General features: G+C 42.3%; 1 long non-coding RNA gene across 3 annotated transcripts; it reads right to left on the minus strand.

Annotated features, from left to right (window-relative positions):
- Positions 1-2,232: 2,232 nt before the first annotated feature.
- Positions 2,233-14,003, minus strand: LOC116086809. Of its 3 annotated transcripts, XR_004117145.1 has the most exons (5): positions 13,958-13,999; positions 11,089-11,263; positions 7,933-8,143; positions 5,424-5,592; positions 2,233-5,241 (listed from the first exon to the last, which is right to left on the minus strand). It is a non-coding gene; the product is annotated as an uncharacterized LOC116086809 (long non-coding RNA). The 3 variants fall into 3 exon arrangements; XR_004117146.1 differs by lacking the exon at positions 11,089-11,263 and having other exon boundaries at positions 13,958-14,003; XR_004117144.1 differs by lacking the exon at positions 13,958-13,999 and having other exon boundaries at positions 11,089-11,635.
- Between the last annotated feature and the right edge of the window lie 2,291 nt (positions 14,004-16,294).

A 16,294-nucleotide genomic window follows, 5' to 3' on the forward strand; every position in this document is an offset into this window, starting at 1 on the left:
AGATGCTAACTGGTAGAGAGAGAGTAATGGACAGAAGGATATTTTCAAAGAATCTGGCACCATGGTCCATAAGAAGCTGCCTGCTTCTTATGCTGGTTATGGGGTGTAGGATTCATCAATTACTATGAGAACTTGGGGGGATGCAAACTCAGATTATGAGAAACATTGAGATGTTAAGAAGCAAGTGCCTACCTTGGTTTCTGTGAATTAGAGCTGATGTTCACTCCAATCCATATGTACACAGCTATTTTCCAGCAAATGAAATCCATTATTATTCTTTTTGGGTCAGCTATTCTTAGGGCATTGTTCTCTATAACGGAAGGGATACCTTGGGGTGATTGTTTTCAATCCTACATCCTCAGAAATCTATACTGATGCTAATAGAGGTGCCCATTTCTCCTGCAAGAACCCCTCTGTGACGAAAGTATGTTTGGGTGTTGCTTAATGCACTGGTAATAAATATGCACAGCCACGAAGCAGTGCAAAAGCCCTGGTGGCCTGTTATTTGCCATAATTGCAGATTGTGAGTGGACATTTTAAAGAGAAGCTTACAAGTTAGTTGTGCTTTCTGGTAGTAATTACCTCCCACAAACATGACTCACTGCGGCAGCTTAATGCAAGAGCCAGTGTCCCAACATCAACAGTCTTCTAAATAAGTCTCTGAATCATGAACTGCACAAATGTTTAAGTACTTCTGGTGAATCTCAAAGGCAGCTTCAGAGCCGAGATTTTATTAAAATACTTTAGGAGAAAAAGTAAAACCAAAGAGACAAAGAAGACTCTGGAAGCTCCCCTACACTGTGCTGAGGCCTGCTTCCCTTTGGAAGTCGCATCTTCTCTGATGGACCCAGACTGTAATGCATGCTGCTAATCCAGGGGGAAGGGCGGCAACGACTGCCGGCTCTCCTGTGGATAATTTGTTTTGTTCTGAATGATACTCACAGGGCATCCTGTCACAGCACGATAGAGACATGGCTGCTTTGGGGTGGGACTTCTTGGGAGCCTCATGGGTAATAGAACATATTACTGTGCAATCCTGGTTGTGTCGACTGGGAATGCAGAACAAAGAACCGGCGGCCAGATGGAATCGTTCATATTTTGGGAAAGCTCATTCAAAGACATTGTGTATCTCAAAGAGCTTTGGCCTTACAATACATAGAACATTTTTTAAGTATGAAAGAAGTACATTCTGGAATCGATAGATCTGCTCCCTGACATCACCCCCTCACTCTTCCTTTTTTAAATGTGAAATCCCAAGAAGTTTAGTCCTGTCTTACAAAGAGAGAGATATTTATTAGAAGGGTGTTCTAGCCTTCGTATATCCATGTGTTTCAGAGCATGATATGAATCACCACATTGATCTGTGGGTGGAATGAAGGCAGGATTCTGCTCATCTGTGTTTAAAACATGCAATCACATGTCTATCCATCTCTGCCTTTCATTGGATTAAAAATAGCTGCATGGGGGCCAGCTTATCACCAAATTCTACAAAACATTTGGTGTCAGAAAAGAATGTCCTCTGTGAGAACTCTCTCAGGCTTGTCTGAGTTTGCTATCTATTTTGTTCCTAGTTTATTTTCATATCCCCAGCTGCTGTGGCTGCATTCCCTTCTCTTGGAAGGATCCAGAGAAATGCAAGTTTTCCCTGTGGCCAAGCCTAAAATCCTTGCCAAGAATGCTGAGCTGGTGAAGGTCACTAAACACTACCAGACAGACTAAGCACAGTAAATATGATGGTGCACATAAACGAATAGCCCATTGCAATGGGATTTCTTGGAGAAATCTGATATCATACAATAACACAAATGCATCTAGACATGGAGCAAAGTAGCAAGATACCTCTTGGCAATTCCGTGGTTAGACAGCAACCAGCCAGACATTCATAATAGCCCAGAATAATCACCATGACAAATACCTGGTATCTTTGGTTGCACATATTAGGTTCCTGTGTAGAAGTCCAGCTGGGAAATTTCCACCTGGCTCCATTAGAAAGCCTTTGAGTGAGATGGGAAGTGAGACCCACAGTAATTTTCTTGAAAGTGAAATGATCATAGCACAGCACTTCAAAGGATGGGCCAGGCTCCTTTCTGTCTCACTGGAGATGCTTCAGCGCGATGCAGGATGCTGCCTTTGACCCAGGAGAGTTTGAGTTTTAGGAAGTGAGGAGGCCAACAGAAGGGTAAGTAGTTTGGAGGATCCCACTTTTAAAGAACAATGAATTGAGGCTAAGGAAGGAAATCAAAGGTAATTTATTAAGTTTTTAAGTATCTAAGAGTACAACTTGCCTGGAAGCAAATCAGAAGAGGATGGATCAGAGGTGGCCATCTGGCCTTCTAATTCTCTGGATCCCTTGCCACGGTTCCTAAAGACAATAGCAAATAATTCGGACTGCTCAGATGGCATCAACTTGTCCTTCTTTTCTCTAAGTTAGGTTATCTCACCTAAGAAGAGCAGTGCTGACATCAGGAGACAGTATTTCTTTAGTGATGAGTGAGACCAATGCCCCTTCATATACACAGTTGTTAATTTTATTGTAAAGGAAGAAATATAGAGATTGTAAATAACATGTGCTCAGAAATAAATGTAATGAACTCTCTGTGAGTTATCAACATACTCCATGGTGAGGGAAAAAAACAGATATTATAATGATCCAACTTTGCTCAACCTTGCTTTACCTCTCCTGGTTACCTGGCATTGGTCTGACAGCACAGGAGACACCAAAGGCTGAGTCATGTTCAGCTCCTACATGTGCAGCATCAGCTTCCAGCTAGCAATGCTTTAACCAATGCAAGAGGAGAATCCATCAGTAAAATCTCACTTCTGCCTCTGATACATCTAGCTTAAGAAGGTACATACACAAATTCTCAAGGCACATCTTGTAGGATAGATCTCCCCATTGCACAGACCAGCAACAAGTGACCACCTTTTCCTCTTGTCTCTGCTTCATGCTTGTTGACTCTTATGGTGACCCTGAGAAGAAAAAGCCCAATGACCCAAACTTTCTAGAGAAGCCAAACTAAAATACATTTGCATGTGTGGCTCACCTGGAAGTTAAGCCATTACAAAAGAGAATTGAATTCTTCTATTAAAAGGAGACTGGATATTAAGCCAGTGTAGGTTCACCAGAGGAGGCAAACGCCCTCTCTGTTACAGATGTTGAAGAGGAGATGTGCAAATGTATGTGTGTGGGGCAGAGCTATGGAACATCTCTGCACCAAAACTGTTCTAAAAAGAGAATTTATTAACACCAACAAAAAATGTTGTAAAAACTCACTATCTTATAAACATAATATAACTAACTCATGGGTTGTCAAATAAGAAGCCCACTGCCAGATGTGGCATTTCTCCCCTCCAGTTTTTGGTCAGGAATGTCCTGGTGACCCCATCACTACACTTAATGCTCTTGATTACCCTCTAGAACTTGATGTTAAACACGCTGGTCACAGGATATGGAAGAATCAAGTTGATTCTGACCCTGAGATATTCCTCTATGATGTCTAGCTCTCATGGCCTGAAGGGCGTTATGCAGCCTGTTGCATAACAACAATGAAGTCATATTGACCCTCAATGAAGGGAGAAGTCAATCTTAACCCTGTGAACTGAAATAATGACCAGTGTGAAAAGATATGCCAATGGGTGTTACAGTAGCACAAGTTTTACAGGGATAACCAACTGCTTTCTTGTTTAAGGCCCACTCCACAAGAGGAAACATACACCTAATACAGCTGGGGTATTCATGGGACCCAAGGGTGAACCTATTCCATTAATTTGCTACATGGACATAGTATCAAATTGCCCTGAAAATCTGTTTCTATCCACTTGTAGATTACTGTCTAGTGGTTAGTGCAGAAAATCACAACTGAAGGACAGATGGTACCTGTCAGGTACTCAGCTAAAGGCACATGCGTAACACCAGACTCCACTGCTAACCAGAGGGTGGCAAGGCTGTAAGAAAGGTCTGGGGAGGACTAGAGTAAAACAGACTCTTCTGGACATGGGGGGGGACCCCTGGGAACTCACCGTAGCCACGGCTCCCTGCACACAACCCGCCAAGATCAAGTCAAGTCAGTGTGCTAGCTTAAGGCAGGGAGAGGCTCATGATCATAGAGTGATCATAGAGTGAGGATAGATGGTCGCGCCTGGCAGAGAGGCGGTTTTCTTCAAGAATGTGCCTCCTGGCGAGTCTAACATGCTCCACCCCAACCCCAGAGCATATGGGCAGCACAAATTAGATTCCATGGGTTATTTTTAAAATAAAATTTAAAAAGAGAGAGAGAGGACATGAAGTTTGGATTTAGAGAGGTGGGGGATGGGTCTGGGAGAGATTGAGACGGATGCAATCAAGATATGAGCAGGAGTAGCTCAGGAAGAGCTGAGGGTCAATATGACTAAAATACATTTACGAAATGCTCCAACAATTAGTTAAAATATTTAAGTGTTAATAAACTAGCCTCAGTATTAAACTGACAGTGTTCTGCTTCTTGAGAGGACAACTGACTTTGTGCACTAGACTCTACCGTGTCTGAGCTCTGGCCACCATGATGGCCTCTTTAGTGGCTATCCTTTTTGCCATCATCTTAGGGACTGAAAAGAAACATGAAAAATAAAAATGTTTCCAAATTTATCCAACTAGTATATTGGAGAGTTGGGAGTTGAACTTTTTAAGAAAGGAAATAGACAGGAATATGGGTGAAAATGAGGTATATAAAACTAAGCGTGTAATACACAGATGCACATGTGCACACACACGTGCACACGGATACATACATGCACGCACACGTGTACACACACAATGTTAAAATGTTCTAGGGATGGTAGCACAAGACACCAAGGCCTGTTGAGTCTGAGGTCAGTCTGGGCCACACAATGTGACTCTGGACAGAGGAAATCCTGGGCGGTGGAAGCACTCACCATGCCTCAGGTGTAAGCCCCAGCTCCAAACTGAGGCAGCTCAAGTCCATAGAGAGATGAGAAGATGAATCCAATTCCTAACAGCTGTTTCCAGGCTCAAATAGGAAACAACTTTTCTGTGTTTTTAAATATTTGTTGTACTGTGCCAAGCGCAAAGCCGCACATTCACTATTTCCCTTCTGCTCTGGGCTCTTAAGGACAGTGCACGTACAGCTGTGTTTCTGGGTGGGGCCATGTGACTCATTTCATCCACTGGAATGTGAGTACATCATCTTCCTTTATCTTTGTCTTTGCACTCCAGAATTTGAATCGTCCATCGTCAACCAATGTCTGAAAATATTAATAGTTGTCTTGAGTCAAGGCAGAGACCACATCATGTAACTTTTATTTCTAGAAGTCATAGTTGTCTTATTTTATTAGCATCGATTGTTATTAATCTCTTATTGTGCTGATTTATAAAGTGAATTTTATCAGACATATGCATAGTAGAAACAACAGGGCCTGGTACTTACTGTCCATGGTCGCAGCACTTTCTGAGGGGCTCAGAGAGGATCACTGCAGCTCCCTAGGGGGTGGTGTACACTCTTCCCAGCCTGGGTCTGTGATTCCAGGAGCCGCTTCCTCTCTCTCTTGGCTAGCTGCCTGCAAAGGACCCCATGGGCCCAGGAAGCAGCTGGTCCACTAGAGGAAAGAACCCAGATTCTTGGGGTTGCTGAGGGATAGCCCTTCACAACATTCAGAAAGACAGCTGTGATGGTGTGAGACAAATCTCTTCTTATATTACTTCATGATCAAACTCCTGAACACTGAGACCAACGTCTTTGCTAAGGACTAAGATGCCCTTGCTATTATTTAGCTATGAAATGCAATTCTAGTAAAACAAAGCAATGTTGGCTTTTAGGTTCAAGATTTGAAATGTCCGTGGTTTGTTTTGGTTGTTGTTTTAAACTTCCTTGAAATTCTATGACCCTCAAGCAAATCAGTAGCAAATAATGACAGGGAAAAAAGGAACCAACCAGCCCAACAAACGCTGGTGCTGGTACATCTCACAGTCGAGCTAGAGTGCCCTTGCATCTTGAGAACTGATGAACAACACTGGACACTGACCCCAGGCTATGACATCGCAGCTTCTTGAACGGTCTTAAAGGGTCACGACTCTTTTTTTAAAAAGTCACAGAAAGTTTGAGAGTAGTGAAAGGTGTCTGAGTGCACAGAAACCAAAAATTAATTCAAAACCCAACAAGTACTGAGGGAGGGGGCTGCTGGCAGCCCTTGCCTGTGGCATGTCAAGCAGCTGTACTTCAGCTTTGGTTCTGAACCCACAGCACACACCCATTGCCTCGTGTCACCACATCACATGACTCCAGCAAATGTCTTAGCTCAGATCTCTATCTACTGTGTTTTTAAATGCAGCATTTTACTGTACATGAAAGTCTTGATTCTTAGAGAAATATAATGGCTTGATTATGAAAAACAAAAGTTTAATGTTTTCCTACCATCATCCCTCAGTATATAAATCTCAAATCAGTACACCTTTGGGTTGTATTGTGCAAGAATGTTGACTTTAAAGGGAAATTTGCTGCTTAAGTTGTTTATGTCAACTTCATTTTTTTAAAAAAAATTACTAAATGTTTGAAGGGAAATGATTTGACCAAAACATATTGTATATGTGTATAAGATTTCCAAACAATCAATAAATAAAAATATACTTTAAAACTCTTTAAAAGAATTTTGGTCTGGAATTAGGATAGACTTTCTGACAGTTCTGGAAATGATGTTTTAACTACTTCTGCCATTTTTCAGGACTATTTGTGGGAGGTGGCATGCTCAGCATTGCTGACTGAAAAACAAAAGGACTGTGCACCTCTGAAAAGTGTTAAATATTCAGCTGGGAATTAATCCTTAATGCAAAAATAAACAAGTTCACCCATCCTGTACATTTGCTTTTCTCCTTAGTGAATGATAAAAAGATATGCATAGCAAGAAGTGGCTCGCCACGAGGTAGTGCAGGGTAGGGTAGGGTAGGAAGGAGCTCATGCATATATGTGCACATGTATGTGTTGGAGTGGATTTGTCTGTACTTGAGCATGTAGAAGAACCCAGAGGTTGACACTGGGAACCCTCCTCCACCACTATTTTATTTCTGTAACAATGTCTATCACTGAACCTGGAGCTTACTGCTTTGGCTGTCGAGAAGCCCCCAGGAGTCTCTGGTCTCTGCCTTCCCCAGGGCTATGGTTACAGAGACACGCTGAAGCCCCAGACACTTGCATGCACGGTGGGGATCTGAACGCAGGGCCTTGTGCTTGTGCAACAAGTACTGTGGCCATGGAGCCATCTACCCGCCGTCTCCGCTATCCCAACCCTACCCAAAGAATTGTTTGAAAGTAGATTTCTTTATGATTATCAGTAATATCTGGGGTCACCAAAATTCTTCTGGTGAAATGGGCCGGATGTGAGAAAGCTTAGAAAGCCCTGTGCACTTCTTAGTCCTCCTCTGCCCTGGTTCATATCTGAGGACTCACTCAGCTGGTAACCTTCGCCACTCACTTCCTCAGCCTAATAGCACGTTTGTGACTCATCCTATTGTTGTAAATTGTTGCTCTGATTTCTTAGATTCCTGGATCCTTTTCTTTCCAGTATTGGGACCTCCTAAGTTCTATCAGGCACTGACTTTGCTGATGTGGCTCTGCGATAGTTCATTCCAGGAATTTCCAGGTCACCTCCCTAATGACAAGGTCTGCCTTGCCTTTCTTCCTGCTGTATTGGAGACATGATTATGGAGACAGTCTTGAGCCACGTGCTTGGGGCAGCAGAATGTCCCCCCATGGGTTCAGACATGCTCAGCTGCAGATTTGCTACAGGGAAAGAATAACATGTCCTATTTGAGCTGCTATATTTTTTGCTGTGTTATAGACACAAATTAACCTGACAAATCCATTTTCTATGAAGCCCGGACAGACCATGCCTGTACCACTCCACTGCTGCTTTAAGTGGACCACAGTTTGAGTGACTACTTACCAGGATCAAAACTGAATGAATGAATGAATTCCAGGTATGTTGTAATACTAGTGCTGGGAAAATTTTTTTCAACTTAGTTTTATTGTTGTTTTAGAAACATAATGCCATTGCATTGCCCAGGTTGGCCTTGAATCCCTGGGTCTGATCTTCAGTTGCTTCAGCTGCCCCAGTAGTTAGGACTGTAAGTGTGTGGCACCAAATGAAGTAGATTCTGTAATGTAAACAGTGCAGAGAACAGAATGACTTAGAAAGACGACTCTTAGCATGATAAGTGATGCTTTGTTTGTTTTGAGTTTTCTGTTACAGAATCATTAGAAACATGACTAGAGAATATGGATTGACCATTGAAAACAATTTGACATCCAAATGTATCCTTTCTCCTTTCTAAGAAATGTCAACTTCTAACGCAACAACAATTTAGCTGTGAAGGCCAAAGTACACTCAATGCTGTTTAAAATTTACATGTAAGCTAGTAGGAATTACATTGAAAAGTATAAATTCATCCTCGGTGAAATGAACTTGACTCTTTGGTGCCAAAGAGCAGTATTTAAAAAAAAAAAAAACAGACAAACTTTGTAAATCTATTGCATATTCTTTAGAAACATTAGCTATATAAAAAATTAGATCACTTTATTTAGCTCATCATTTAATCACTGTGATTAGCATAATGACCCAGAATAGAACAGTTTGCAATAGAGAACATCAACAGGACTTCATGCTGGCTCTCAAATGGGATTTCAAAGGCTGAGCCCCTTCTGCTCTGATGCCATTCTGATAGTTAGGCGTTGAAGAAAAGCTATTCTTTTTTGAAAACCCAAAGAAACAATAGTACACAGTCCAAATATTAATTCTAGAGTGGCAATATCTTGCACCTTGAATAGCTCTCCAAAGGCTCATATGCTGCAGGCTTGGTGCCCAGGGTGGCTGCTTTGGGAAGTGCCGGAGTCTTAAAAAAGAAGAATTCCTGGCTGGGCAGTGGTGGCACACCCCTTTAATCTTGCACTTGGGAAGCAGAGGCAGACAGGTTTCTGAGTTTGAGGCCAGCCTGGTCTACAGAGTGAGTTCTAGGACATCCAAGGCTATACAGAGAAACCCTGTCTTGAAAAACAAATAAACAAACAAAAACAAACAAACAAAAAAGGGGAACTTCCTGGTGAGTTTATAGGCCCCTGGGAGGTAAGTCCTGGAAGGGACTGTTTAGCCTCCCATCTCTCTGCTCCCTGGCTCAGTTGGTGAGTAGTTTTGCTCTGCTGTGCATGCATCACAGAACCAAATCAATGGCTTTAACCAATCACAGCCCAAAGGAAGTTGTTTCTGACATTTTGTTACTGTAACAGAAAGATGACTAATGTAAGAAGTGGGGGTAGGTCTGGGGTTACAACACAACAAAGCAGTGTGGTCTTGTGACTCCAGAGGAGCTACCCTCTGGACTAATGGTCCACCTCCTGGGCATCACACTGGACACAACAGCACTGCTCTGCTCAACACCAAGGGCACAGCCATTTACTGAGGTCAAACAGATCATCTATCGGAACACTCACTCATCTTTACTGATTTCCCAGCTCTTAGAAAAGTGTATCTTAGCAAATCAGTTTCTTTCCCTCATGGGTGTCATTTTAAATATAATAACTGATTAGCATCCTTTTAGCTTAATAAACTGTAAATGTTGTTCCTGTACTGTGCTTACATCAATATCTCAAATGACTCACCAGTCAGGATAATGAAAAATCACTTATGGCCATTTACATAGCTGCCATGTAAATTTAAAGTAGCTATCCATCATGACAAAATTATAGGAAATTATCAAAATGGTATTTCATTGTACTTAAAATAGTCATCCTGGTGTGAATTCTGAGTGAGTTAAATACATTTCTCAATAATTTCTCCTAAAAAGCCCTAACATACTGTTATTTCCTGCAGAATTTCAACAAATAATGGTTATTTGCTCTTCAATAAAAACTAGAGCAGCTGTTTGACATTTAGAATTGAAAATGGAAAGTTCTTTTCATCTGCTGCCTGTCTTTGGGATTGCGTTTTTTCTTAATATTTCATTTTTTCTGTGAGAAACTCTGCCAGTTTTCCTGACTTTGGGTCCTGGGGACTTGGAAAATTCTTGTGGAAGACAATAAATCCTGCGAGGAGGGCTTGCCTGCCCGAGGGCAGCCTTCTGCTGTTCACTCTACTTGGTCCTAGCATGGGGAGAGGAAGAAGAAGTGGAGTGGGGATGGGACTGGGGGTGGGGGGAACGGGGATGCTGAAGACACGGCAGAAAGAAGGGTCAAGGTGGGGACATCTGTCTGCTGGGTCTTCCAAGGCAGTGTGGCTCTGGAACTGCTGGGAGGGACAGTTGGTCCCCGGAGAAGTCCACTCCGCCTGGAACTGACAAACGAGATTAGCAGCGGTGATGCGCAACTGTTGGTGTCTCTATCTTTTCAGAACCAGATGCTTTCTTGGATTTTCTAGATTAATTCCAGGTCCAAGGAGCAAAGGAATGCTAGAGCGGAAGTGTGGGACCTGAGAAATAAGAGGAGCCATGGATTTTTAAGGCCCTAGTGCTCGGAAGCCCGAGGGCTTCACGTGGATGCTGCAGAAAGCAAGCAGCTGAGCTGGCAATCAAGTCTCATGGTCTGAGCCTGTATCCATGAGTGAGACACAATGTTCAGAGTATGGCCCCCATCTGCAGGCCCATCTTACTTCTGCGTTCATCCCAAAGCCACGGGGCTAGGAGGGTATGAGAGTAGAACTAGTGACATTCTCTATATTCCCTGGCTCAGGCCAGGCCTTTCAGCTGTCTATCTGGGATAGAGGTGTATCTATACAAATAATAAATAAATGAGTTAGTTAATTTAAAAAAGATGATGCATGCAGATTATAACCCACTACCGGCTTAAGAGTTATTTACCGAGGTTCACTGTAACAAGCGTTTAACAAAAGAAAGCATTTGTTTTTTGTTTCTGTTTTTTGTTTTCTGGTGAGAATGTGTCTTAGTTTAGATTCTTTCTATCTTTTTTTTTTTTTTGGATATTTTATGTATTTACATTTCAAATGTTATCCCCTTTCCCGGTTTCCCCTCTGTCACCCCCCTTAGTTTAGTTTCTACAACTGTAATAAACACCATGAGTATAAACAACTTGAAGAAGAAAGGGTTTATTTCACCTGACAGCTTAGAGTCTTTCATGAAGTCAGAGAAGGAACCTGGATGCAGAGACTGAAGCAGGGGGCATGGAATAAAACTGCTTACTAGCTTGCTCCATCTGGCTTGCTTGGCCTGCTTTCTGACAGCCTCCAGGATCAGGAGCCCAGGTGGCCGTGCTCGCCCACAGCAGGTGACCTTGGTTTATAGTGAGTTGACAATAACAATAACAACAATAATAATAATTGCACACAGGAGGACACGGTGGCACTCCAGTCACTGTTACAAGCTCAGAATTTCACCCAGTGCAGCAGGGCTGTCTTACCCAGCCTTGTGCTGGGTTTACTAGCAACATTTCCCCTACGTGTACCAGTTCCCACATTGTTTGAAATGTGCACCTTCTCCTATTGCTAAGCGTTCACTGTAACAAGTCTTATTTAATAGCTGCAAGTTGAAGCATTTATACCAATGCCCAGACTGTTCTGCCTGACTCATCTATGTGACGGTTTGTGTGTGCTTGGCTCAGGGAGTGGCACTACTTGGAGGTGTACCCTTGTTGGAGTAGGTGTATCACTGTGGGCGTGGGCTTTAAGACCCTACTCATAGCTAGCCACCTGGAAGCCAGTCTTCCACTGGCAGCCTTCAGATAAAGATGTAGAACTCTCAGCTCTGCCTGTACCATGCCTGCCTAGATGCTGCCATGCTCCCACCTTGATGATGACGGACTGAACCTCTGAACCGGTAAGCCGGCCCCAGTTAAATGGTGTCCTTTATAAGACTTGCCTTGGTCATGGTATCTGTTCACAGCAGTAAAACTAAGACAATCTATAATACCACCCTCATGGGAGAATTCCAGAAATAATATTTAACTACTGAATGCATCATATTCCATCTAAGACTTATGCTTTACAATGGCTTTATGGAGTTGGTTCTGGTATTATCCCATTTCATGATGGGACAAAGTCTCAGCTGTCAAGTGTAGTCACTAATACACTGACACACACATACAGTAGTAGGATTTGAATAGTGCAGCCTGAATTCACTCCTATTGTAGATGACATTATGCTGCCTCTGTCCAGGTCCCTCAGTTTGTTGCAGCTGCATGTGTGCACGAGTGTGTGTATGCCCATGTGTGCATAGTGACTGAGTGAGGATTGCATAGGTTTCATTTTCTGAAATGTATTCTGAATTTTTGCTATGTAGCCCGAGAAGGGCTTCTAATTACAGGTTTGAGCCACCATACCCAAATAACACAGACTTTAAAGCCACCACAAGACTGAATATAATTTCAGCTCATGCCCATAGGTTATGCAGTTTTCTGTATGACTTAAATGACTTGGCTGCCTCACTGATAAAATAAGAACCGAAATGACTGCCTTGCCAAGTCTAAGAGATCAATGCAGGTTCGTGGGTAGGGCCTAAGTAAACACACATCCCAGTGGGCACTCAGTCTGGGAAAGCGCCTTCGCTCTTTCCCCTTGGCTTTGTTACTGTTATTGTTGGATTTTGTTTGCTTTTTTTTTTTTTTTTTTTTTTTTTTTTTTTTTTTTTTTTTTTTGAGGTATGATATCCCCATATAATCCTGGAACTCATTATGTAGACCAGGTTGTATTTGAACTTATAACAATCCTCCTGCCTCAGTCTTCTTCTGTGCTGGCCACATCTAGACCTTCCTTTTGGTTCTGACCCAGTCATTGAACCTGGCTGATCTGGTCAGTCCTTTCTCTTTTTGCATTCTTTCTCTCTTTATTTATTCATTAATTAATTTCTTTACATTCCATATTTTATGCCCCCCATCCACCCTCCAACACCTTGTCCCCACCCTCCTGTCTCCACGAGGATGTCTTCACCCCCCCCTTCCACCCCACCTGACCTCTAAACTCTCTGGGACCTCCAGTCTCTTGAGGGTTAGGTGCATCTTCTCTGATTGAACACAGACCCAGCAGTCCTTTGTTTTATATGTGCTGGAGGCCTCATATCAGCTGGTGTATGCTGCCTGGTTGGTGGTCCAGTGTTTAAGAGATCTCAGGGATCCAGGAGGTTATCCTACAGGGTCAACCTCCTCCTCAGTTTCTTTCAGCCTTCCCTAATTCAACCACAGGGGTCAGCAGCTTCTGTCCATTGGTTGGGTGCAAATATCTGCATCTGACTCTTTCAGCTGCTTTTTGGGTCTTCCAGAGCACAGTCATCCTAGGTCCCTTTTTGTGAGTGCTCCATAGCCTCAGTAACACTGTCAGGCTTTGGGACCTTCCCTTAAGCTGGATCCCACTTTGGGCCTGTTGATGGACCTTCTTTTCCTCAGGCTCCTCTCCATTTCCATCCCTGTAGTTCTATCAGACAGGAACAATTATGGATGAGAGTTTTGCCTGTGGGATGACAACCCTCATTTGATGCCCTGTCTTCCTGCTGGAGGTGGACTCTATAAGTTCCCTCTCCCCAGTGTAGGGTATTTCATCCAAGGTCCCTCCCTTTGAGTCCTAAGAGTCTCTCACCTCCCAGGTCTCTGGTACATTCTGGAGGGTCCTCCCAACTTCCTACCAATGAGGTTGCCTGTTTCTATTCCTTCTGCTTGGCCCTCAGGGCTTCAGTCCTTTTCCCTCACCCAATACCAGATTAGGTTCTCCCTCCCTCTCAACCTCCTGTGCACTTTCCCTCCCAGGTCCCTCCCTTCCTCCCTTCCCACTTGTGATTGCTTTCTTCTCCCTTACACGTGAGACTGAGGCATCCTCACTTGGGCCCTTCAGCTTGTTGACCATTTTGAGTTCTGTGGACTGTACCTTGGGTTTTCTGTTCTCTCTCTCTCTCTCTCTCTCTCTCTCTCTCTCTCTCTCTCTCTCTCTCTCTCTCTCTCTCTTTCCTTTGGCTAATATCCACTTATTAGTGAGTACATACCATGCATATCTTTTTGCATCTGAGTCACCTCACTCAGGATATTTTCTAGTTCCATCCATTTGCCTGCAAAACTCAGGACGTCCTCGTTCTTAATAGCTGTATTCCATTGTGTAAACGAACCACATTTTCTGTATCCATTCTTCTGTTGTGGGACATCTGGGTTGTTTCCAGCTTCTGGCTATCACAAATAAGGCTGCTATGAATATAGTGAAACACATGCCCTTGTGGCATTGTGGGGCATGTTTTGGGTATATTCCCAAGAGTGATATTGCTGGATCTTCAGGTAGATCTATTTCCAATTTTCTGAGGAAACTCCAGACTGATTTCCAGAATGGTTGTATGAGTTTGTAAAGTTCAAAACACACATTGGATCTGACACAATAATAATGAAAGACTTCAATATCCCACTCTCACCAATGGACAGGTCATTGAAACAGAAACTAAACAGAAACACAGGGAACTAATAGAAGTTATGAACCAAATGGATTTAACAGATATCTATAGAATATTTTACCCTAAAATGAAAGAATACACCTTCTTCTCAGCACCTCATAATATCTTCTCCAAAACCAACCATATATTTGGTCATAAAATAACCCTACCCTCAACTGATACAAGAAGATTGAAATAATTCCCTGCATCCTATGAGATCACCATGGCCTAAGGCTGGTCTTCAATAACAGCAAAAACAACAGAAAGCCTACATACACGTGGAAACTGAACAACTTTCTAGTCAATGATAACTTGGTCAGGGAACAAATAAAGAAAGAAATTAAAGACTTCCTGGAATTTAATCAAAATGTTGACACATCATATCCAAATTTATGGGACACAATGAAAGCAGTGCTAAGAGGAAAATTCATAGCACTAAGTGCCCTGGTAAGGAAACTGGAGAGATCTTACACTAACAACTTAACAGCACACCTGAGAGCTCTAGAACAAAAATAAGCAAACTCATCCAAGAGGAGTAGAAGGCAGGAAATAGTCAAACTCAGGGCCGAAGTCAACCAAATAGAAGCAAAGGAAACAATACAAAGAATCAGCAAAACCAAAAGCTGGTTCTTTTAGAGAATCAACAAAATAGACAAATTCCCTAGCCAAACTAACTAAAGGGCAGAGAGACAGTATCCAAATTAACAAAATCAGAAATGAAAAGGGAGACATAACAGAAATGGAGGAAATTTAAAAAGTCATCAGATCTACTATAAAAGCCTATACTCAACAAAACTAGAAAATCTAGATGAAATGGGTGGTTTTCTAGACAGATACTACATACCAAAGTTAGATCAAGAGCAGGTAAACTATCTAAACAGGCCCATATCACACAAGGAAATAGAAGAAGACATTAAAAACCTCCCAATCAAAGAAAGCCCAGGGCCAGATGGATTTAATGCAGAATTCTACCAGACCTTCAAAGAAGACCTGATAACAATATTCCTTAAACTATTCCATAAAATAGAAACAGAAGGAACACTACCTAACTCATATATGAAGCCACAATTATTCTGATAACTAAACCACACAAGGACCCAACCAAAAAAGAGAACCTCAGATCAACCTTGCTTATGTATATTGATGCAAAAATACTCAATAAAATTCTTGCAAACCGAATCCAAGAACACATCAAAACCATCTTTCATTACGATCAAGTAGACTTTATCCCAGGGATGCAAGGTTGGTTCAATATACGAAAATCAATTAATGTAATCCACTATATAAACAAAGTCAAAGGAAAAAAAAACATATGATCATCTCCTTAGATGCAGAAAAAGCATTTGACAAAAGACAACACCCCTTCATATTAAAAGTATTAGAGAGGTCAGGAATTCAAGGCCCATACCTAAACATAATAAATGCAATTTACTGCAAACCAACAGTCAATATCGAATTAAATAGAGAGATACTTGAAGCAATCCCACTAAAGTCAGGGACAAGTCCTGTCTCTTTAATGTGAGTCTTAGGGATAACGGGGATCCGGATGCGAGTCTTAGGGATAACGGGGCTCCGAATGCGTGATGGAAATGGTATGCTCTCCTTTCACATGGCTGTTCTTCATCTCAGCTCTCACTGATGTCAAATACAGGAAGTTCTCAGGGCCCTGCCTTTCCACAACAATGGGGTGCTGTCAGGGAGGGAGACCTATGACAACATTTGATATTTTGTTGCACGTTTTTGTTTCTAGCATGACCTCAGTCTCAAATCAGAGTGATTTCCTTTCTATGGCACATATGACATCGTCATGAGAACCATACTGGCACCAGCTTCAGTATTTCATCAACCACATTTATCAGCTATTTATAGAGATTTATAAATGGTGAGAATGATGGAGATTGATCT

The sequence above is a fragment of the Mastomys coucha genome, unplaced genomic scaffold (assembly GCF_008632895.1).
Source record: "Mastomys coucha isolate ucsf_1 unplaced genomic scaffold, UCSF_Mcou_1 pScaffold13, whole genome shotgun sequence".
NCBI classification, from domain to species: Eukaryota; Metazoa; Chordata; class Mammalia; order Rodentia; family Muridae; genus Mastomys; species Mastomys coucha.